Raw genomic sequence first — 26,522 nt, 5'->3', positions numbered from 1 at the left:
TGAATTGAAAATTTTTTAAAAAATTTGCAACTAAATCGTTGTCAGCATCAAGAAAGACAATAACAACTAAACAAAAATTAAATTTTATTGCAAAAGACCTTCATTGGCTAAGTAAAAAAAATATATCAATTTTTAAATGCAGACTTTGGTAAACAAGATATGAAAAGTATATTAGCTACTAGAAGAACTTTGACAAGTACGATTTTACCATGAGAATACGACATAACAAAGTGTCAATCACTTGTTAGGTTATCTAAATTTTCTTTAACCTTAGATTTATGGACAGAAGGATGCACATAACATATTTTGTTGACTCAATCGTCATTTTTAGATAAGAATATGTTAAGAAATATGTACTTTTAATTCGCGAATTTTGAAAAAGAAAAACTGGTATTAAATTACCGAGCCAAGCCTAACTTGTGCAATGGGCAAGCTACTAGAAAAAATTATCAACTCAAGGCTGACTTGACATATTATAGAAAATTCGAATTTACTTATAAACGAACAAAATGGTTTTTAACAAAACCGATCCGGGATAGGCAACATATTAGACCTGGAAAGTCTGACCTGGATATTCACGAATCTGTGGCATCCAAACAAAATTGTATCGCAGTATTTTTTGACTTAATAAAAGCATTTAATACATGTTGGAAATACGACTTTTTAAAAAAGTTACATTCATGCAATATTCTTGGAAATTGCCGTCATCTTATTAAGAACGTTCTAATAAATAGATAGTTTCATGTATGACTACTATTTCGAAAAACAGGGAGAAGAAAATAGGAGCCCCCAAGGCCCAATTATTAGCCCTACACTCTTCTTAATTACCATTAATAACATAATCAAAAACCTCAAAAAACCTTTAAAAGCACGTTTATATGCAAATGACTTGGTTGTTTTTGTAAAAGATAAAGATATTGATTTAACTTCGTTTTCCAAAGTTTTTTACAAAAACTCGAAAAGTAATCTCGTGTTACAGGTTTTCAATTCTCGTGTCACGAAAACTGTGGGTACGGTTCTTAAAAAAAATCTTCTCAAATAATCGCAATTTTAAGCTTTTCGACACATCGCTATCCGTCAAATTATGTGTGAGATTCTTAAGTATATGGTTTAATAATTAAATAACTTGGAAAGAACACATTAGACAAGTAGCATTGACTTGTAATAAGAAACTTAATCTAATGAAAACATTGTTAAATATAGACAAGGGCTCTGATAATTAAAGCTCGGATTTATAGGCAACAAAAATTGAAGAAAAAGGCGCCTATATAGACAAAGATTTTTATTAAAAAAGGCAGGAATATTAACATTTAGGCAAAATATAGGCAATAAAGGAATATAACTTATTATTTATTGTACAAAGTGAATTAACGTAATATTAACTTAAGGCAGGTATATTTACACATCATAATCATAATATTAGTATAAATAAACTAGTAACTAAATAACTGTAAATTAATATTTAAACATTGTAACCACTTAAAATTTTATCAATAATAGAAACAACTAAATGTTTTTCAATATTTTCGGTCTTAAAACGATGTCTTCGATCACTTAAAATTAATTTGTACACTGAAAACGAACGTTCGACATCGTCAGATGTAATTGGAGCATATTTTATAGCGAATAATAAATCTGGCATAATTTGAAATTCCTCGGAAAATGTCCCATTCAAAACCTTAGCAACATTAGATAAAAACGAAAAACCTTCATTCTTGTCGAAAACATATTTCATTTTTTTTTTAAATTAATTGACCGTTACTTCCAGGTGCCGATTTAATTTTCGTCTTTAAATTATCTATTAATTTTACTGACTCACATAAATTTATCTCTTGTTTTTCTAATAAGGTAATTGTGGTAACTATTAATTTATAATTGTCATTGATATAAGCGAGTTCCTGTTTCAATTTGGGATTTTTTAATATTTTTTTTGCTTCTCGAATGGCTTCGGAAATATCATCATCAAATTCTGACATAACTAATTCTATTTCATTGCAGTGTTCAAAGTAAAAAAATGCTTCGAGCCAGCTTCCCCAACTTGTAATTACTGGTTTAGGTGGCAAAGGGACACCGGGAAGTCTTTCTTTATATATTTGCACCCTCAACGGAGCTTTTACAAAAACTTTTATCATAAAATTTATAAAATTATTTACCAACGGAAACAGATTTCTTATTTCTTCAGCAATTCTATTTACCCCGTGGGCTACACAAGTGCAATGAATTAAATTAGAATAAAAAATCTTTAAATTAACAGCAGCTTTTAACATATATGCCGCAGCATCTGAAAGCATTAAAACTATTTTATTCACTGATATAGCGTTGGGTAAAAAGAGGTTTGTTAAACTATCTTGTATAAATCGACTTATTGTTAAATTGTGTGTTTTTTCCAATTCTTTAACGGCAACTAAATAAGGTTTTCTCGAAAAGTTTTCGTTCAAAATTCCAATCATTAAATTAGCTATATACCTGCATACATCTGTCGTTTCATCCACGATAATATACAAAAAATTGCCCTCTACCTCCCGCTTCTTTTTTGAAATACATTCCACATAACATTTTTCCACAGTATGTTTTCTCAACGTACTCTCGTCCGGTAAGTATTTATTAAGATATTTTTCGAAAAAGCATTTTCCAAATAGTTAACCCTCAAGTCTCGATCAGGTACATTTTCGTAGAAATCTGTTATATAAACAAACCATTGATATTTTATTATTGACCCAAAACTTTATTATAGAATGGTTTAGTAATAGAATAATATCAGGCACAAATAGGCGGAATTTACGAAAAAAGGCAAAAAGTGCAAAAAACAATTATAATAGGCAAAATAGGCAAAAAATGCATTTTGCCATTAATCCGAGCTTTACTGATAATTCTACTCTGCTAACAATCTACAGAATCTTAATTAGATCAAAAATATATTATTAATCAATTTCTTACAACTCTGCATCCCCATATTGTTAAAAGAGCTAGACTCTATACAGTACACACCACTTAGACTTGGCATTCCGAACGTCACCTCTAAAAAATTTATAATGTGAAAGTGGGGAGCCTTCATTATATCACCACCGAATTTCCTTAACATTATCACATGCAACGTCTAATATGACCTAACCCAATTTAAAAAATATAGGTATTGATAATCATGAAGAGATCAAGAATAATCTAGATTTAATTCTCAGTCAGCTTTAGGAGCTTTGTTATAAAATTTTAACAGATGCATCCAAGTATGGCAGAGGAGTAGGCACTTCATTCCTTGCCCCAAGCGATATCAATTTCGTCTCCCAAACTACTTTACGATTTTCTCACCTAAGCTTTATGCAGTCTTCAAAGCTAGCATGCATATAATTTCTAATGACATTACTAACTCAATTATCTTAAATAAGTCACTAAGCGCCCTTCAAATTCTTAAGCAGATCTATCCCAAAGGTACCCTTGGGAAACTGATTAAACTAGAACTTATGCAGGCTCAAGAAAATTCTAGTACTATCAGAAGTATATGGATTCTATCCCACATTGGCATTGCAGGTAACGAAAGAGAAAAACAGTGCGTGAGTGAAACTGCTGTATGTGGCGATAAAGGAAAAGCCGCGAGTATCGAAATACCGCAACTAATATAAAAGCTTTCATCGAATCGAGTTTTGTGTAAGTGGAAAAAGGAATAGCAATCTTCTCAAACATTACTGAAGCCAATTAAAAATGACGTTACAGATTGGGAACCCTCAACTAGAAACAGAAGAGAACAACTCTGTTTAACAAGATTACGAATTGGACACACAAGACTTACTCATTTATATTAATTGTCTAAAAGTGATCTATCTATATATGAAATAAGTAATGTAAAAGTTACCGTTAACCATTTTTTAAGTGTATGCCCTTCTTTTGCCAATTATTGTGTAGCATTTAACATACCTAATAGTATAAGTAATTTATTGGGCACTCATTTTTCAGCGAATAATAATCGCCGCACCGATATTAACCATTCTGGCAGATGCAACTGTACATTCTAAATAAAAAAAATCCCAAGCTAAAGAGTATCTATTATGGCGATGGAGCTGAAGATAAACTTTGAAGGAATAATGCGGGCATTCTTAAGGTATAATACGGGTATTGAATCCGGTATTAAATAGGTTTAAGGCTGTTTTTTTCATTTTAAACATTTCTGATTGAATTTTCTATTCCTTTTAATAATATATTTGATCCTGTTTATTAGCGTCATCACCAAATTCTAAAAGCTCAGATGATAAGTCGAATAATCGGTGGATAATCTTTGAAGAACGATATTTCTAACTAAAAAACATGGAGAAGATATTTATCGTACTTTAGCCAACCAGTTATTGTTCAACTTTGTCGAATATCATTTTTCTTCTTTATCGTTGTATAGTGGTTAAGTTTTTGCTCCAACGATTCTTTGATATTTTTGTACAGATCGATTAAATCTCTTGTTTTTAATATCTTTCATTATATTCAAATTCTCTGGGAATCGATTTCTTTTAAGGATCTTTGATTTTCCTTTTAATCTTTGCAGCTTTTTGATTAATCAAAGAACGGTAAGGACAAGGTTACATAAAACCATAATTCGCTTCACAATAATGTATCGTTCTCTGTACCCACTAAAACTACAAAATTATTTATATATACACTTCTCCAAGAAATTAACGCACCACTTCAATAAATCAATTTTATTTGTAAACAGGCAAAGAATAAAAAATAAAACTTCACCAGATTTATTCTACATTTTATTAGTAATTATAACAATTTGTCTAATCATCAGAAAATGGTGAAGTACAGGAGAAAAAAAAAATAAAACGGAAAATTCTAAAAAAATAATAATAAGAAAAGTAAACTAAAATATGAAAAAGTCTTAATAACGATTGCTTCCACCTCTACTACGTATAACAGCCTCACATCGTTGGAACATACTTAAAATTAATTGCCGTATTTCATTTTGGTCTAGTTCTCACCAAATCTGGATCAGCCCCTCTCCCACTTCCTGTAAGTTGTTTGGTTGGATCGGTGTCGCTCTTAATCACCTACCAAGGATATCCCAGAGATTTTCAATCGGATTTAAATCCGTACTATGTGCTGGCCATTCCATAGTGTTAATTTCTACCTCTTCTAGATAATTTCTGACGATCTGTGCAGAGTGAGGTCTGGCATTATCTTGCATTAGTAAGAAATTTTCACCGATATAAGGAGTGAGTGGTACTACATGTTGCTTCAGGATCTCCAATATATACCTTTCAGCTGTAACAGTTCCATTTTGTATGACCACTAGGTCCGTACGTGCGGTCAAATAAATACCACCCCACACCATAACTGATCCTCCACCAAAAATGTGGTGTGTGAGAAGTTACACTGAGCATATCGTTCGTTGAGTCATCGCAACACACGAACACGTCTGTCGTTATTATACAAACAACATCGGGATTCATCAGTAAATAGCACTCGTTCCCAGTCAGCCTCTAACCAATTAACGTGTTCTCTGGCAAAATGTAGCCTCCCCCCTCGATGCTCTGCAGTTAATAGAGGACCTCGGGCGGCAATCCTAGGTGTTCAGTTGTATTCCCTAAGTCGCTGGCGAACAGTTTCAGTACTAATTTGTATAGCATACACGTTTTGAAGCTGAATTTGTAGACTTCGGTCTGTTACAAAACGATGTCGAAGAGCAGAAATTCTTAAAAAATGATCTTCAATAGGGGTAGGTACCCGGTTTCGTCCTTGCCCTGGTCTGCGAGTATGATACCCTGTTTCGAGAAATCTTTCTAACACCCGTGAGACGGATGTGTGGGACACATTAAACCGACGACCAATTCTTCGGTAACTCCAATCTTCTTCCGACAGTATCACTGCTTGGGCACATTGATCTTGAGTTAAATTACGTGATTGACGCTCCATAATAAACACAATTAACAATAATCAACAATTAAACAGTAGCCAAAGAAAATTCGTGAACACTTGGAAATTAGTATATTTATAGAATTAGTACATTTTTTGCTTCTTTTGGTTTTGTTGCAAAAAAAACTATAGTGATAAAACACAGTCAATAAATATAGAGTGTACGAATAGCATATACAAGGGGCTTGCAAAATATAATATTACAATGGAAATTTTTATTAACGCTAATAAAATATTTTAATATTTCAAAGTGGTGCGTTAATTTCTTGGAGAAGTGTATATATACATCGGTTTAGAACGTGTTTCGACGTTTTCCGATACCTAAACACCATCTCTTCCTATCTTCGCAGTCGTTTGTTGTTAAATTTCTTTCGCTCATGGACTTGTTTACGCCGTGTTGCCATTCTAATCTGGGTCTTCCTCTTTTCCGTCGATCTATCGGTTGCCATTCTATTACTTTTTTGGGGAGTCTTGATGCTGGCATCCGTTGAACATGCCCATACCACCTTAATTGTTTCTTCTCTATATCTTGAGTTATATTTCTTTCTATTCCCATACGTTGTTTTATTACATCATTTCTGATTCGGTCTCGTCTGGAAATACCTAAAGATCTCATTGCATCCATCTCTACTGCTTTTATTCGCACAAAATTATTAATACTCGAACAAAAGATCCTACAGAATATCTATGGGTATTCTACAGACAAGATTATTGGAAAGTAAAGAAGAATACATAACCAGGAGCGATGCCAAATCAATCCTTCACTACAAAGCATATAGCATGGCAAGTCCAGAAGAGAGACCATTTAACCCCAGAAGTTTTATTAGCGAGTTGAGTTATGAGGAACTGTACATACTCATACCTCATATGGTGGCCCCTTATAAGAAATAACAGATGACTATTAAAAAGTGTCATCTGTCAACTAAAAAGTAAAAAATATACTGAGAACATGTGAATTTTAACTGAAATTTCTATTCGTCATAACTTTTGAAGGGTAAGTTAAATGTGTTTCATATTTTGGTAACACTATTTTCACCTCATTAACCGATTTATTTAAACTAAAAAAAGTTGGGTCTAATTAAAAAAAAAAATAGTTCGTAATAATCCATTTTATTTCATGTAATACCTTTTAATTGCTTGGATTTTTTATGATCAGAGCCTACGTCGAGGCAGATACACGTAAACTCATCACCAATTAGCATAAATGCACTCGTAGATAATAAAAACTCACCACCACAATAAAATCAACGATTTTAAAATAGATTCATAGATATTTGTAAACTGATTACTGATTTAATTCGGATCAATCCTTGCAAATTGCTAAGGTTTATTAATTTAAAAGAATAATTCAAGTTCAGATGCATTAAAAGCAGATGCAGTGCATTGACTGGTATAATATTTGGCAATTTCTCTCCATTTGCCTTGTTCGTTCAACATGGACAGTGAATTGCTCATTGATTACCTCTAATACGTCTAATAGACCGCTCACTGTAAGACACACGATATAATTAAATATATCGGTTAAATTTTAAACCAATTTTCTTTAAATAATTTCTGAATTTAATAAATTACTACATAAACGACAAGTGTAACAGGTAACAGGCAATCTTCCGCATTAGAAACCAGCGCCTTGGGGCAAAAATGCTGGTGATGAGTTTACGGGTCTCCAAGGAGTATCGGTGATCAATTTGTTATATATCGAAGGGTTAATAGCTTTATGGGGGGCTATTAAGTAATGAGTTCGTACATGTCATATCTAGGTAGCGTATAAAGTATTGGCAATAGAAGATTTTTATGTTTGTACATTTTCTCCATTCTAATACTATGTTTATTTGTGATAATACATATTAATTCTCCATTAGTCTTTGCTCTGTCCGTTCCTGTATATCATTATATGAAAAGTTTTTATTATTCATTGTCGTTTTCCTACAAATACCTACAATACCGCATATAGTTTTCGTACAAGCAAAATTTTTACTTTTTATATAAACTTGAGTCTCTTCGCAATATTACACGGAAAGTTGTGTCGTAAAAATTACTTTGACTTGATCCAGAATCCCAGAGAGGAATGCTTTGGGGTAGTTTGCGTTTATTACCCCCATTTGTTCGCTCGTAAATGTTAATTGTATTACTTTATATATTTACTACCAAAGTTGGGGTAACATATTTTTCTGTTGAACATGGTTAAATGAAATATTTTGGTTTTACCGTAATAAATATAGTCGTGGAAGGTTTCGGTTTTGTGTTAATTAAATATTACACAAAGAGGATAAGGTAAAACTTTTAACAAAAAGTGTAGGTTAATTTTATTAATGAACAATCAGTATTTGTGCATTTTTTAAGGATTCTTTGGATTATACCTTTCAGATAGTAAGGATATTAGACTGTATGACTCACACTGTTTGGGTCTTTTCCGAGTTTAAGGAAAGGAGAAACTAAGACTTTTGGAAGGAGACAATAACTATGATATTTTGGATGATATCGTTAAAGATATTTAAAAGTAGATATCTTATATTTAGAAAAGTTGATTCCAGAAAAATTATTAATTTGGTTTTTAGGGGCAAAATCTAAACCAGTTTAATGGTTATCCAGAAAAATATTTAAACAGAAAGTGATTATTTGAATGACGACTTTGTTTAGGTTATGTAGGTGACTGTTTAACCCATGGAGGAGATATCTTATTAAAAAAGTCGTCTAGCAAATCCTTATTGAAAGAGTTTATACTATTATGTGATTTTCAGCTTTAAAGATAAAATTCAATTATCCCTTATATCTATGGTGTCAAAATAATTGAGCTTTACGGAGACTCTTTAAGTGTTATTAAAGATGACCTGATAACCTACAGTATCTAGCTGAACTTATTTTTGCATGGTCTTATAGAGAATTTCATTAGAGTTTTATTTCAATTTCACCATTTCATATCATTTTATAAGCTATTTAATAGTGTCTAAAAGATTCTTTGTAATGACACCAATATTAGGAAGAATAAAGTATTGTCTAAATGTTGAAGGTTAATGTTCTCAAAACTAATAAATTTTTTACTGTTTTGTGAATATGATTGTTCAAAAAATGTATTATCACATTTTTGGTTATAACTCTAGGTTTTTTAATGTATAGAGGCACTGACAAATAATTTATAAAATATATAAATTTTATATAAAACGTATTAATTTCCGTATTATTTCCAATAGCTGATTTGTTTCTTTTTATCACTTATTTTTAATTGTTCTTATTAAAAAGGGCATTTTAAACTGAAAACTCGTAATCGACTTGCTTTACATTTATTTTATAGGCACAATGAATTCACAATAATTTACATAAAAAATTTACATAAATACATCTGGCTTCACTATTATATTTAATAGACTACGTATGGAGAAGTATATGGTGAATAAACAGAGTAGCCGCTGGCATAAACTGCAGGAGCTACGTAACTTGAATAGGCAACTGGTGCTGCGGAATAAGCGGTCGTGTAGGCTACAGGAGCTGCATAGGCTGCTAGGACTTGAGGTTTTGGGTCAGCTTTGGCTTCAGGAACTGGTGAAGCTACTGAGAGTGCAAGAAGAGCTGCTACGATACACTGAAAATAAGCAAAGATATATAAAAAATTTTCCTTCGGCCTAAATTACATTCCACATTTCTATTTTATTAATAAAACTTCTCTGCACGTCATCATAAACTGCTCGTTATATTTTACGTATATTTTGAAAATAGTTTAAACAGCATGTATTTTTAAACGTTAATGCCAAAAAGCATTTTTTAAATAAATTAACATCAGTATATTTCATTTAATTGTAATAAACTACCTAATTGTTTTAAATCTATGGCAAAAGTAAAAAAAAGTGAAACAGCAGGCCGTACTGTAGTCTAGCGCGGAGTTTCATAATATCTTTTCTGTATTTTTAAAATTAAGTAAAGTAATTTTAATATATAGCATACTCCTGATTTCTTTTGTAGACAAGATTTGTGATATCCAAAGTTAGTATCCTATTCCGTACAGCTGTTTTACATTAATTTATTCACCTTTGGTGGAACATTTATTACGTGTATTTTAATTGCTCCATATAATCTTTTGCATGTATGTTATATTTATCTATTCTGTTTACGTACTTGCTTTAAATATTTTTATTTATATTCCTTTTACTTTTATAAGTTTATGGTAATATACATACCTAACGAGAAAGGGAGAAACCAGTGAGTTCAAGATTGCACATAGACATTATTCTCCCTTTTTGATGGACTTAATTGTTATATAGAAATCATCGTATGTTCAGAAAGCAACACCATGTACTTACATCTCTTTAAATTGTATGTCTTGACTAACTATCTGTTCTCTAACATTATGTATATTCCGTTTGCTAATGACCATGAATTCAGCTGGTATAGAAACCGAATTAACAGAACACCAGTGAATGGAATAGAGACGCATACTATACAGTACCCCTTTTGTACAGAAGAGAAGGACTGCCAATTTTGGTTAGTCGCACTACGCAGTACTGCAGTAGGCATGTAATGGCTCTGGATACAAAAACAACAACAATATTAAAGATGAAAGAAAATATGGTAAAGGAAAAGCTTTAGATAAAGTACCCAGATACAAGTCGATGTCGGCGAAATGCTCTGTCGGCGAAATACTCTTACACAAAAAAGGGGACAAACCTACAAAGTGGACAATTACCAACCGGTTGAACAGGCTGGCTTTCGCAAAGGATATAGTACATTAGACCATCTACTGACGATGAGAACATTGATAGAGAAATCAAATGAATACCAACTACTCGTATTTCTTGCCTTCGTCGACTATGAAAAGGCGTTTGATAGTATCGAGATGTGGGCCATTAAACAAGCTATTAATAATTGTAGAATAGATTCGAGATATAGGCAACTAATACATAATATATATGAAAATGCAACTATGATAGTACAACTAGACGAAAATACAAATCCCATCACCATTAAGAGAGGAGTGAGACAAGTAAACATAATATCGCTAAAGGGTTTCAACCTAGCCCTAGAAGACGTCTTCAAAACTACAAATTGATCAACATATGGCTTTAACGTTAATGGCAACAAGTTAAACCACCTCAGATTCGCTGACAACATAGTAATTATAGCGAGCACATTCGAGGAACTGCAAATTATGATGAAGGAACTAGCAACCAGCTCCCAATACGTCGGCCTAAAAATTAATATGAAAAAAAAAACAAAAATAATGACAAACACAGATAACCCCAAACGTATAACTATAAATGGCAGAACAAATCCAGGAATATACCTAGGCCAAATCCTGAGACTTCACAAAGAGAACCAAAGTGCAGAAATTACTAGAAGAGCAAGACAAGCATGGGCAGGATTTATAAAACTTAGTTGGATACTTAAGAACCAAAATACCCCAATACTTAAGAAAAAAATTGTTCAATCAATGCATTCTTCCTATCATGACATATGGATGTCAAACCTGGACCCTAACCAAGGCAAACATGAATAAACTAGCCACAACAGAAATAACAATGGAAAGAGCAATGTTAGGTATACGACTGTCAGATAAAAAGAGGAACGACTGGGTAAGATCCAAAACAAACGTCGAGGACATAGCAATAAAAATTGCCAAACTTAAATGGAGCTTCGCGGGCCACACTGCTAGACAAAAAGACCAAAGTTGGAATACTACAATACAACACTGGAGACCTTACGAAAGTAAACGACCAAGAGGAAGACCACAGATGAGATAGGTTGATGAAATTAAAGGAACAGCCGGAACAAATTGGAAATATGTTGCTCAGGACAGAGACTAATAGAAGGAGTTGGGAGAGGCCTGTATCCAAACATGGACGACAGAAGGCTAAGAAGAAGAAGAAGAAGTCGGCGAAATGTGCAATGGTACCGTAGCCTTAAAATAAAACAATGCATTGAGATGGCTTGAAGCGCCTATAATAAAATGAAAGCAATAATATGCAATGAAAAATTGGAAATAAAAATTAGAACAAGAGTACTAGATGCGACACATTCTCTATTCTCTATTATGTTAGATAGACTTGAAGCCTAGATTAGAATGTGCAACTAAAAATACCTTGCTAGCTTTGAGATATAATGTTATCGAAGCATTTAAAACATTGCGCCTTACACGTTAAAAACATTTCAAACAATCGATTAAAATAGAAAAAAATACTATGAAGGTCACACCATAAAGGAAAGAAAAATAAGCTACTTCACTCATTGAATAAGAAAGACAAAATATTAGTTGATACGATTGATCTTCCCAGGAAAAGGGGAGAGAAAGATTAAACCGTGAAGACGAAGCACGGTTAGGTCAGTGAAGTGGAAAACAATAGATCTCTTTAGAACTGTTGCAGATGGAGTAAACTGGGCTGCGATACTCACCAAATTCCTTAAAGGAATAGGCACACTAGGACAAATATATAGAAATCGTAGTTCTTCTTAGATTAAAGAAACCTCTGTGTATATTTTAACATGTATCAATGGTTGCCTTTCTTATCGATTAAAGGATGTTCGTTTAATTCGAGAAAAGTGTACTAGCATGTTCTCTCAGACGTCGCATAATAGTTCTATAACGACCTGAACAAGCATAGTCACGAAATTTTCAGATACGTTTCTTCACTACTCATAATCAGGACTTTAGAGGACGTGCTAATGTCCTTACGGTAAACGTTGAATAAAAATCTTTAGTTCTTTTTACAATCTTAACCATTTAGAAACCGTATGAACACTTGACAGTGCTTGGCTTACAAATTATTGTTAAAAAAGATGCTGATTTATTTTTTTCAAATCATTGCACAGATTTTATGTATATTAGACATGGTATGTATTTTATACATACATCTAGTAAGTGAAACACTGGATTCATAAAGTATTTGATAGTTTTAGAATTGGAAAATTAACAACAAAAAGGAATAACATAGAAGTAATTTTCCAAAAATGTCTTCTAAAATTAGTAAAAGCTATACTGAAAAGTTAAATAGAGAACCAATGATCAAAAGAACTCGAAGAGAAGATAAATCTGTCAATGAATAAAGAGGATATAATATAGAGCTGTAAAACATTTCGATAATATAAGTAAAAAAAGGTCGTAAAGTCTCTTATATAACTCAATTTTATGACCTTAATCTGGCTCCATTAAATTAATAGAAAATATGATCAACGGATAAAGCTAAACAATAAATTCAAATATTAAAGAAATGAAAAAATAATAAATATTAATTCTTAACGTACTTACCAACTTGAACATTTTGATTAATTTAATTGATAGCTTTTGTCTTGAAACAAATTGACTTATGTTTAAGTGATAATATTTTTCACAATATATAGTATTTAACATCGATATTGTGTATTATTGGTGGGGTCAACTTAGCCTTTCTTATTTCATTATTTGGAATAATTCAAGAACATACTCACATAGTAATTACGCAACGAATAAAATCTATTGTGCATACTGATTAACGTAGTGAGGGTTAATTACACACATTTTTTAACGGGACTGTTTTGAATTGTAAGTAATAAATCCTCGCCTCAAAGCAACAATAGGATATGTAAAAAAAATGACTTTTGTCATATTCATATCAAATGATTCAAAATAAACCCTTTTGTTGAGTGTAACACTAGGATAAATAAAAAGTGATATACTTTTTTCATAATATTACATATCCTTGTGTAGCTTAATTCCTTTTAGCCTAAATTTTATAATTCAACACTAAGACAACATACACATCATACCATTATATTTTGTCCTTTACCCATTTTGGTCATCAATATTAATGCAACCATAGTATAAAAAAGAATTAAACTGTGATGCAACACTAAGTTATCTTACGCACATATCCTACTGTTGCCATGTACTTATTGCTGAGTTGCGATTATGTCTTTGTTTATACTATCCAGCTTGCGGTCACAATATCAATTAATAATTCTATTACATTGATGTTAAAAGGTATATATCGTCGGTATACTGCGAAAACCAGGTAAATGTCGGAATACCGAAATCGAGAAAAAACGTTTTTAAAGTTTAGTTTTATATTGTGAATTAAGCAGTCAGCTTGTTTTTGATATTAGGTATTCTAGTGAAAGATGCATATATCTGAAATGACATTCTATCATTAGTTTGAAAAAGTTGAGACACCTATCTGAGTAATCCTAAATTTAAGTTGGAAATGCTATCACTTACCTGGTTTTACCTGTAAATCTAAATAAATCAATTACTCTTCAAATAACATATTTAACACAAATATACTAAACCAAGTATAATATTGTCCAGTTTTGTGATCGAGATATGAGGCTTTTACTAGGTAATAGCAATGTTTTAAGGTATTAGTCGATATTTATGACATTTAACTGGTTTTCCCTGAAAATTTTATTAACAGCTGTGTGTAGTTATAGTTATTGTTTATATGAATGACAGGCAGTTTTATAGAAAAAATCAAATTTATTTCGAATATAATAATAACAATATTATTATTATGAGGCTTCCTCGTCCGATTCGTCACTGAAAGCAGGCTCTGGCAAGATGTCTGTTACATCATTTCCCATTTTCAAATTACGATACCACCCGTGATATTCCTCCGGTATCACTCCCTTATCACATAGCTGTACCAAATCTCTCTTTTTTGCTATGCTAATTGGCAAATGTGCATCATAAAGTCGCTTAAGTTCTTCAAGATTGCTTGAATTAGTTGATAACTTGGCGTGCTTTTTTCTTGTTGACTGTCGTGCAGTATCAGTAAGGAAATAATTGAAGCTTGTTGACATGTCATAATTAAAATAGATTCTGTTTGTCTCTCCTTTCACGAATCTCATTCTTTTTATCTTCAACCACATTATTTTTTCGCCGTTTTGGTCTTTTGTCCGGTTTTTAATTAAAGTGTGTGACAAATTTTTTAAATCATAAAAGTCGTAGTATTTAAATTCTTTACATTTGTATGGTTCTATACATACTTTTTTATCATCAACCTTGATATTTTTATTTCGTCTTGCATTTTAAAAAACAGACAAGTAATCTGGCATCCCATAGATAGATCTGTGTTTTTTAGCGGTTTCGTTACTACTCTGCATAGAGTCAACTTCCGTATAGGAATGTCCAGACTCTAAAAATTTGTGTTCAATAATATTTAAACGGATTCTGTCCTCTGAAGGTATCAGAAAATAAACTTATTTCACTTACATATTCTCGAACACATTTTGATAAGTAGTGGAGTATAATGCTTTCTATTTCAGAACTTCCTTGTCTACCGTTAATTTCTGACCAGTCAAAACAGTAAGCTGCATTTGGTAATGCGGCTTCATATACACACAAATTGTAGACACATAATTTTCGAGAATAATATAGTTTCCAGTCAATCCAATTGAAATCTGTAGTACGGCCTGTAGATCGAAAGTAACTGAAACAAAATCCCGTTGTTCATTAGATCTTTTCTTATCATTTTGTTTTTTAAGATTACATACTTCTTTTCTTTTCTGATGTTCTCTGTAACTGTCTTCTAAATCCAATTTGTCAGTTGGATTAGCCCTATCATATTTATTACAAACTAAACATTGATCTTTTTTAGCAACAAAAAAGCTTAAATTATAGTCGTTAGAAAATATTCTTCGATATGTAATTTCGCTAACACCTTCCAGTTTCTTCTGCTCATAGTCATTTATAAAAAGTTGGTACATTTTTCTTATACTTAAATTTTTGTCCAAATATCTACGCTTTGAACTTTGGCGAATATAATATGGGCCCATGGTTGGAAAAGACTCAATATGAGCCTTTACGATTTTTTGGGTTTTACTGCTTGTTTTATTTGGCGGTGTATACTAACCTCTTTTATCAGTATCTGCATAACAGCCTTGAATATCAGTTTTTTTTACAACATCTTGTATTAACGACGCTGATATACAAAGTGTCTTACAAAGAAATTTCTCACATACCTGTATGTCTTGACCATTCAAAGAAAAGTAACACTTTTTGGAAAATGCACGTGGTTTTTTAAACTTCAACGAACTGCAACGACTCTCTTTGGTGGCTCCGTTTTAATATGTGCAATAAGAAAATGTTTCAGGCCTACATATTCTAACTTTTAATAATCACGACATAATCTTTGTCTGTAATCTTCGCTGAAATAACTTGCACATTTCTAAAAGCACTCTGAACAATTAACCGGTTTTGCCAATTTTGCTGTGCTTTTGTCTATGGTCTTTTTTTTATCTCATAAGGCAAACCCTCAGCACGCCTCCTTTTTGCGACCTTTATATACCCAATCTTTGGGGTTAACTTTTCTCCAACGTTTAAGTGGACGTACGTCTTTCCATACTTTGTCAAGAAGTAGATTTAATATCCAACTAGCTATTTCAGTTGACACTAAATTGTTCGTGGGTGCACCTATTTCAGTATCTTTTTTCTCATCATTTAGGCTATCAAAGACAGCTGTGTGTAAATCATATAGACTTCCTAGAGAGAGCGATCCCTCTTCACTTGGCTGATATGTGGGGTCTACATCTGAAAAGTCACTATCAAAAATGGATTCCATCATTGAAACTATATTGTTATCACAATCATCAAGAATTGAACTGCTGTCTTCAGTTATTCTATCTGTGTATGTGTTATAAAGATCATTTATGGGTTTAGCTTAGTAACCATTTCTAAATTTTAACTCAACCCGTTTTCAGGTAGAATGAAGTAAGTGTACTTAAAGGTTTTTACTAGTCGATATGAAAGAAAAATTTTAATAAATCATACACGTAAAATGTATTAATGACACTTATCACCTTTTTACTGAATATGGTTTGCAGTAGTAGAAATATATTGTTGTCCGGCATAATAATATATGTTTGGAAAAGTATCAAGACTGATTTAAATATTTTATTTTTAATATTCAGAATATGACCTTATTTAGTTTTAAATCTTTTATTCAATCATAGTATATTAGCTAAGTATAATATGGCTTTAGTTCATCCTTTAAATTCTCGAACTCAAATTGGCTGATTAATTATTGTCAAGTTCTGAGAATTCACTTGTCTGAAAACAACATGTTTTTGGGAAACATTTATCAACCCAAACACGTCAGAGTCCTTAAGGAAACGTACCCATTCTTTGTGTAGAAAATTTAAAATGCCACTTTAAGCTTAATTTACGGCTATTCACGGAGGTCCTAAGAACAGAAGAACCACCCCAATGGATTCGCGTACATACATATTTTGTTTCGTATGATCGGCCACTTTACAACAACCTCTCATCGTGGACAGAACCAAGCAAACCAGCATCGGGTGTGCATCCCATTTTTTACCCTTAGACCTTAGACTCCGAGCGAGGCCCAACCACAGACAAAAGGTAAGTGAATTTCATACAGAATTGACAATAAGATATTAAATCTGCCAATTGTTATTTGAATTGCATTTTATTTTACATATCTATTTACGAACATTTGCTATTTTTCGCTAATTTACTTACAAACAAATTATTTCATTTTTTCGTTATTATTATTTATCGATTATCATTTAACCAGCGATCTCATTAAGTTTTATACAAAATAATATATGTGGGCTTACTTTGTTTTACATGCAACAGAACTTTAATTTTATGGAAGTAAGTAGCGATATATTGTTTTATTTGAAAATGAAAAGTTGATTAGGTGTAACTTATTTGTTTATTACACAAATTATCTGCTGAATGGTAAGTCGTATCATTTATTGGGTTTTACCTGTATGTAGAGCGGAAAAAGCTGAGAATTTTGGTATACTTAACTCAATATTTTAAAATTTGTCATTTATCTGGTTTTCGCAGTATACCGACGATATGTTAAAGAGTAAAAATGAATAATTCGGCCAATTTAAATTGTAGATATTATGGGTATCTAGAAGTCAGTATTTAGTGTATTTAGCGAACAAAAATAACACTGATTCTGAGTTGTTATCTAGAATTTATCAAGCACAGGAAAAAGATAAGTTAAATTCATGATAAATTCCCCTTTAGAAACTTTGGGCAGATTTAATAAAATGCAATCAATTTGTACTTTCACAATTTTCAGTATCCGCTATTACCATTACTGATTTTGATGATTTTTTCATTTTATTTTGTTGATTATCTTGTCAAATTTTAAAATTTTTGGAAAATATGTATGTTCATGTTATTATTTATGTAATAACATGTTTGAACAACAAAATTGTTTTGTTTTTTGTATTGAAATATGTAAAATTTTAAACAAAACTTTAGTGCAATATAAATTTATATAACAGAAATTTAGGATATCGTTAAAAAACAGATTATCTTTGAGGGAAACAGTAGGACAACTAACTTTTTTTTCAATTATCTTTCACTTTTTTATTAATTAATATAAATTGTTATTTGACACATGTAAAAATAGGTACTCAAACAAGATTCCAAATATTAAGTATTATTAACAAGTATTAATAACAAATACTGTTTATATCTAGTTGATACTGTTCACTATCTCGTCTTTTAAATTCGTCTTAAATTTAATTTAATTATAAAAATAAACACGTTAATTTACTTTTTTCAGAAAATAAATTAATTGAGTTTTTTGCACCTGGTTGCATTTTGTGGTACGCATTTTTTAAAGAAATATTCACAAAGCTGCCCCAAGTTTTACTACATGATTCATTTTTAACGGAGCTTAGCACCAAAGCTTTGTAGTAGTAGACAATAATGATATTATATGATGTTACAGGCATGGCGGTCCTTCTCATTTCATTTTGGTGCACTAGGGACTTAACTGTGGTAAAGGTGACACTCACCTAGATACTAAACCGTACAGTAATCAGCGGTACTAACTTCTACATAGATACTTTACCATACGATTAACTCAAACACCCTGCTTACAGGGAAACCATGAACCTGGTTAACATAGTACGTAGTTTTTGCTAATCTCAGCATACTAAACCAAATAAAGGAAGAAATTTAGAATGTTTGTTTTTCATGAATTTTGCAATTTGGTCATAGTATCATCATTATCTAGCCTTCTGAGTATAAAGTTGAAGATAACAGTCCCTAAATCCTTTCAGTTCTGTTCGTTTTGAGCTTCCTACAGCCAATTCCCAAAGATTCTTTTGAAGTCGTCTGTCCATTGTGTAGGTAATCCACTTTTGCTTCTTCTGTCAGCTGTAATTTTTTGGGTCCGCCATCCGTCATTAATTCTGGCTACATGGCCCGCCCAGTTCGGATTCGGCCATGATATGCGCTTTGTGACATCTGTGACGCCTGTCCTTCTGATTTCTTTGTTTCTAACTCTGTCTCTGATAGTCAGTCCGAGTAGCGAGCGTTTCATTCGTCTTTTGACTACTCTAAGTTTGCTTGCCTGTGTTAAGAAAAGTGTTTCGACGCTGTAAGACATGGCATAAAATTTGGCCTGTTGCTCTTGAAGAAGTCTGATAGAGCTCCACATGTAGCCCATGCTTAAATGATTCACTTTTGCAGTTCGGCAGTTTAGTTGTCCCTATCAATTTGGATTTCCCTCTGATGCTGCTTCAAAGAAGTCCTGTCATGAACCTGTATATGGTTGGAAAGGGCATTAAGAGTTAACGCGTTCTATGGTTTATCATGGATAGCCGCAGTCACAAGTTGAACACGGAACTTTGCTCCATTTCTTTAGTATGTCAGCACGTTTACTGCACCCACTCCTTATTCAAATTATTCTCACTCATCTCTTGCGAATCTCATCAAAACCTGGGACCAGCTGATCAGAATAAAGTACTATGTAAATATGTACTCCTATGATCTTTTCCCATCTATTCTTTTAATAGCTTTTCATTAACCAGTAACAGGGACCTGTAGGTTAGCAGAGGCGGGAATTATCAGATATTTCTAATCAGGAATATCTGATCTTTTCAAGTTTTCTTACTAAGGCATTTCGTCTACAGATATTAGGTGGGGATATATTTAAGAAGATGGGAAACCATTGGACCGGGATATATCTTAATGATCCGTTATCATAATCATAGTTCTATTAAGTTAGGTATTGATATACCGTATTGAAAGATTGCTTATCTAAACGGGAACACAATACTCAGCAAAATACACCAATCCAAGAGCTGGACATCGCAAAGTAGCAACTTAAAATCCCCAAGCTGTTCCACAAGGCTTTTAAATAATATTTTTTTCAAGTAAGTCCAAGATATTTAAGAAACTTATAATATGGAATTATTACCTGAGTTTTGTAGCACCAGGATAAAGTCTCAATTTTTTTAAATATTAAAACTTACTGATAGAGTTTGTTTGTGGTAGTATACCTAGTAACAAGTACTTTATCATCGGCGTAGCAAAGATTTGAGATATAAAAACTGAAAAGTAGAACTGCGAATACTAAGCCTTGGAAAATTCTATTGTTTGGTTTCCTCCTTGCTTATTTTGTTTCTAATCTTAATAAAATCTCCTGGCACATAGCATTCATTTGATTAATAAAGCGTTTCTTTTGTATAAAATGACTTGTAAAAACAAGCTTCTATTCGGTATGTAAATGCTAGGTTGGACATAAAACCTGCTTGTTCTGCAGGGCCTTTTTTTATCATTCTTCCAGTGATTCTGTTAAAAATTAGTTGTTTTAAAAGTTTGTAGGTACAGCTCGGTAACGATGCAGATATAAACCCTTCTCTTGTTTGTTGTCTTTTTAAAAGTCTTGCGGAAAGTACTTGTATGGAAAATGTTTGAAAACAGTTTACGTACACCTTTGCTTTAGGTGCTGTTTAAATCTCTAATTGTCGCTTCAATATCTTCTGTTCTAAAATTCTGATAAAAACTATAGCTACTGACTCTTATTTTTAAAATTTTAAAGTTCTTGTTTAATCTTAGCTGTATATGCTTTATGAGATGATGCTGGGGATAAGTTAACAGTTGTAGCGGCTATTTGATCTGAAGTGACTGAGCTTGACATATTGTTTGTAATTAGCAATCTACCACCAAGTTTTCTGAACAGGCTCCAAGCCTTCCTACTAGATTATTTAAAGTTAAGGTTGTCAGTCTTATGCATCCATTTATGTTTTAATTTTACTTCCAATACCGATAATATTTTATCAGCTATATTCGAAATTTCATACTCTTAGAATTCATTGTACAACAGTTCTGTCATCGCCTCAGCTTGGTATGTATTTTTTTCTATAGCCTCTTGGAATATTTTATCATGGCAGACGATATAATGGTTGTTTTAAACAGTTCCTAGTTGTTGATTGTTGCTGGAGGTATCAATTTCAGAGAGTTTTATAACTATTTTCTGTATTTATTTCGGTATTTGTTTAAATTATATCGAAGTCGAGGTAGAGACGTAATTATTAGAATTTTCAGAACCATTTTCAAGACCACAGGTCGGTGTTGTAAGAGTACTATTACTTACTTTTTTTAGCACGAAATCTTTTCTTCGGGTAGCTGATCTAAAATTGCTTTTATCATGTGCATCAAAGACCTGCTGAAGGTTATTGTGTTACCTCCAGTCATGTAGAGAGTTACCTGCGTCATTATTGGAGGCATAGTTTCAGGCTTTATGGTGGCTGTTAAAGCCTCCAATATATACAACTAAGTTATATCTGAATCCGGCCATGATTTGCTAGGATATTTATATATATATCAACTATTGTTAGTCCCTTTACTTTAATTTTGACCAAGTGACTGACCCAATATTACCTTCAACATATATAGCAGCGCCATATATCTGGTGATAGGTTGCCTCCCTAAATGTATAACCACGAATTTTCCCTATTTAAGGAGGTTTTTTTGTTAGCAACATGAGTTTCCTGGTTGGTTGCTTATTAGATATATGAATAATGTATCTTATACTTACTGTTTTTTTTTTAATTATTGGTCATTTTTAATAAAAATCGACAGAAAAATGAAGAAAAATAATTAATTTTTAAAATTCATTTATTGCACCAGTTAAATCATATTTACATTATAAATTTAACTTAATAATAGTAGGCAGCTGCGTAAGGAGAGTATACAGAGTATGCGCTAGAATAGACAGCAGGTGCTACATAGTTGGAATAGGCAAGAGGCGCAGCAGGATAGGCTGAAGTGTAGGCAACTGGACCGGCGGCGTATGCGGCTAAGACTTGTGGTTTTGGTGCTGGCTTTGGGTCAGCTTTAGGTTCAGCAGCAGAGAAAGCCAAGAGGGCAGCGACAAAACACTGAAAAAATAGAAAAATATGTATATTTATTGGTTGTAAAATGTGTGAATACAAATTTTAAATATTTTGTTATTAAAATAGCGTTTATAGTATAGCAAACGTCTTTTAAAACATTTTATTCTATATAAGACTTTTGTTAGTTTGCGATTTTGTTTTTATACTTTTTTATTGTAATTTCTTATAGTTTACTAAAATTAAGTTAAAGAGACTAAAAATTAAATTACAGTTACTTATGTCTAACATAAAAGACGTGTCAAAAATAAATATAAGCGGAACAAATATAAAATGTATCGAGAAATATACTTTTATTAAAAATGTAATGATGATAATAATTGTAATCAAAACAGCACATCTTATGTAGAGATCCTAAAAGAATCGGAGGAACAACTAGAGAAGAATAGGAAAGGCTTATATTCATAACATGAGTAGAAACACTAAAAAGAAGAAATAAGACGTGTCATTAAAACAAAGCTACCATAAAGCAAAGGGTAGCAATAAGTAAATGCGAAACAAATAAAACATATTATAAAACTTTTTGTGTAGTCATTAAATTTGTAGAATATAATAATTTACGTGTATATACTCACTAGTTTGAACATCATGATGATTCTGATTGATAGTTTGTTATTACTTCGTAAAATACAACTGATACTCTCATTGTAATCGGTCCTTAATTTATACAAACAAACCGCGTCTACGAAAGGTATAACCTTCCCCAACGAATTAGTTTAAATCGATGAAACCAAAAAATATGCATGATGTGTGTTGCAGTACAAAAATGTAGCAAGAAGGTAAAGCTTTTCGTGAATACTAATTACCGGCCAATGTTTTGTACGAGTTTTTTTTAATAATCTTGGGTCGAGTTCTGGGAAAATTACTGCAGAGTCCGTAAATTACAATAATACAATAATGGATATATACACTCATGGACAAAAATATATAATATTTTGGAATTTTCAAATTTTTATTTTTTCAAAATTAATTCTGGTCAAGCAAGTCGTTTGTTGTAAAATAGAGTTTATTTTAACAATGTTTAATGAACAATTTTAAGTTTTTTTGCAGAGAAAATTGTGAAAAAATTAGGTAAATAAGGTTATTTTACTCTAAACTTAAATGATAATTTAAATTGCTTAAATAACTGGTTTAAACTGAAAGAAGTGCATGATCAGTAACGAGTATTCCACCCTGTAGCTTTTATTACTGCTTGCATTTTTCTCAGCATGCTTGCAAGTAAATTTTGGACATATCCTTAGGAAATTGCATTCCATTCATCCTGTGCAGCAAGCTGAAGCTGCTCTATCATATTTGGAATGGCATTTCTTTGTCGTATGCTGCGTTTTAGGTAATCCCACATGTGCTCTATTGGATTTAAATCCGGACTAGACGGTGGCCAATCCAATCTTCGTATTTGGACCTCATCAAGATAATTACTCACTATGGCAGCGGTATGTGGTCGAGCATTATCGTGCATAACGTGAATCTTTTATATCCAATCTAACCAACATATGACAAAACGTGATCTTGCAGGATGTTTTAAACATAAGAATCACCAGTCATCCGTCCATCACTTTCACAAGTGCGGTACTTACCTCGCAACTAATACCTTCCCAAAGAATTATGCCATCAACTTCATAACTAATGGTCTGGGCGAGACTGCAGCTGGCGAATCATTCTCCAGCTCTTCTGTAGACGTAGTTTTGACCATCTGGCTTCCATAATAGAATTCTGGTCTCATCAGTGAAAAGAACGTTTTTCCAGTTGTCGATATTCCACTAAATGTGTGTTCTTGCAAATTCCAAACGACGAGATTTATGATTTTGGAGAAGACGTGGAACTATGGCGTGGCGTCTGGGCTTTAAGTTTGCTTCTTTTGTTCTTCGTCTAACTGTTTGTGAACTCACATTAACTTGTATAACATTTAATAGCATCGATGTCAAGGAACGATTTCGTGTAGAATTAAGAACCAAAAAGCGGTCATCAATTGCGGTTGTGCACCTTGGGCGTCCTTGACCAGGCCTTCGTACAAAATTTTCTGTTTCGCTGTACATTTTTAGAGTATTTGAAACTATACTTTGGTCGGTTGTTGCATTGCTTACCAGAGCAGCAGGTATCCAGATGAAGGAAATATCTTTTTGTTAAGTCTGTAGATAAGACAGCTCTTCTTTGATCTTGAGAAGTATGGCGTGAGTTGTATATAGCTGTTTTATTCCAAGTAATGCGTTCATTGAATCGGTGATGATAACAAATTTGCTTTCGTTAATAGAATCACATTTTTTGTGGCCTGGTGAATTGCCGTAAGTTCTCCGGTATATATACAACAATTCGTTGGGATTCGTATGGTAGACTTAACTTTTTTGTAGATGTAGGCTGCAGCATGTCCTTCATTACATTTGAAAGCATCAGTGAAGATTTGATGGGTTGTTGGGTATTTGGATATTACATTTTTATAAGCTTGCAGTATAAGGATTCTATGATTTTATTTATTAACTTCTGAAGGGTTTCCTAACTGTCAGCGAATACCGCCGTGTCATCCACGTATCTGATATATTATTAATATATTCTCCATTAATTCGAATTCCGGCTTCAACATTCTTTACTGCTTCTAGAAAGATTTCCTTAGAGTATATGTTAAACAGTAAGGGTGATAGTATACATCTCTGTCGGACTCCACGTTTGATTTGATAATAATATCATCGGATTCTCCTGCTTCTGTACAAATAGACGACGTTCGACTTCAGTAAAGATTGCTAATCATTCTTAGATCACAGGTGATTATTCCAATATTTGTTAATATCTCCACCAGCTTGTCGAGTTTTATGAATCAAACGCTTTATGATAATCAATGAAGCATGTATAAATATTGCAAATCACATCTCTGTATCGTTAAAATAGCACTTGTATGCTAAAGATAGCATTTCTCGTATTCGCTGCTTTCCGAAAACTAAACTGTGTACGGCTAATTTTTCTTCGCATAGCCTATATAAGTAATCCTTTGCGGTATGATATTTTGGAAATAACTTTAAAATGTGGCTCATTAAGCTAATGGTCTGGAAATCATTGCAGGATACGGATTTTATGTTCTTTGATATAGCAATAAACGTTGACTTCAGCCATCATCTTATTACTCCTTTTAAATATATGTCATTAGTCCGTCTAGAAAGTATCCCGAAGAAAGAAAGCAGAATTATAATTTTACGGTATTTATTTCTACCACTTAAAATATAAAATTTGAACAAATAATTTATCTCATTTACTTATAAAACCTCCATTTAAATCTAAATACTTAACTAAACGTCCAGGTACACCCGAAACTAGGTCAAGGCCATAATTTTTGGTATTGCTGTTCCAGGACTGTAAAACTGACCGAATCAAATATTTTTAATGGGGCTAAGATCTGGAGATGCTGCTGGCCACGGAATTGTTTCCAATTTGTGTTCTTGCATCCTAGCTTGAGTATAAATAGAAGTATGGCATCTTGCATTGTCTTGCTGAAAATGCCACCCCTCTTGATATAAAACATGAGCCGTTTCAAGAAAAAAACCATTGTCACAATATTTCGCACTATAAGCAGTACCATTAAATATACAGAGAGGTGTAGTATCACTCTGAGATATTGCTCCCCGAATCATTATTTTAGTGGGAAATTTGGAAATTTGAACGGTAACATTTTCTCTTATTAGGACTTTTAGATGATTTGCACCAAGCTGGAAACAACTTTCATCCGATATAAAGACATTATTAAAATTGTCTTCTCGAAAACGTTGACGAAAATATATTCTTCGTTGCCTTTGCAGAGGTCTCATTGTAGATATTTTTTGGATTCCTTGATATGTAGCCTTGTTTGTCAGTGACATGCGGACAGTATCTGGGCATACTTTTATTTTTCGTTGATTTTCAAATCTGTTCACTAATTTTCAAAACCCTAGGCACGGATTTTGTGCGTGCTCACAAAGCCACTAAAGCATTTAAATTGTCTCCACGAATCTTACGCGGTCTACCCGAAACTGGTCTATGTCTCATATCTATGCCATATTTTATCCCCTTTATTGTCTGATACACTGCACTTTTTCGGAGTTCAGTCAATTGCACTAATTTTTTAACGTTTCGGACATCCCTTCTATACAAATATTCCACCACTTTTCTTTTTTCTACTTGCGACATTTTTTCACAAATCTTAAGTCTGTTTACAAACAACAATATTTGACAGAAGGTGTTGTCATGCGATTTTGTCCATAACCTACTATCGGCATAACCTCCTTGATGCATTACTTTTGTCTTAAAATGTTACAAAAAGAAAATCTATTAAAATTAGGAAAAATATACAATTCTGGATAATTTCTAGACGGACAATATTTCTGTTATATTATACCTCCACAAGAGTATTTTTTAACCACGTATTTTCTCTTCCTCATGAGGTGTTTGTCGTTAGCAACATGAGTTTCCTGGTTGGTTGTTTTTAAGATATAAGAAGAAGGCATGTTGTACTCTATGATTTTTTTGATTATTTG

At 32.5% G+C, this 26,522-nt stretch overlaps 1 protein-coding gene and 1 long non-coding RNA gene across 2 annotated transcripts in view; one reads left to right on the top strand and one right to left on the bottom strand.

Moving 5' to 3' along the window:
- Positions 1-26,522, top strand: part of LOC140444602 (monocarboxylate transporter 2-like) — a 798,852-nt gene that overhangs the window by 554,551 nt on the left and 217,779 nt on the right. The window lies entirely within an intron of this gene.
- LOC140437667 (uncharacterized) lies at positions 9,163-13,196 on the bottom strand. The gene is made up of 2 exons (XR_011950402.1): positions 13,130-13,196; positions 9,163-9,475 (listed from the first exon to the last, which is right to left on the bottom strand). It is a non-coding gene; the product is annotated as an uncharacterized lncRNA (long non-coding RNA).

This window comes from Diabrotica undecimpunctata, chromosome 1 (assembly GCF_040954645.1).
Source record: "Diabrotica undecimpunctata isolate CICGRU chromosome 1, icDiaUnde3, whole genome shotgun sequence".
NCBI classification, from domain to species: domain Eukaryota; kingdom Metazoa; phylum Arthropoda; class Insecta; order Coleoptera; family Chrysomelidae; genus Diabrotica; species Diabrotica undecimpunctata.
Note: the sequence above shows the minus strand (reverse complement) of the source record. Positions and strands in the feature narration are given on the sequence as shown.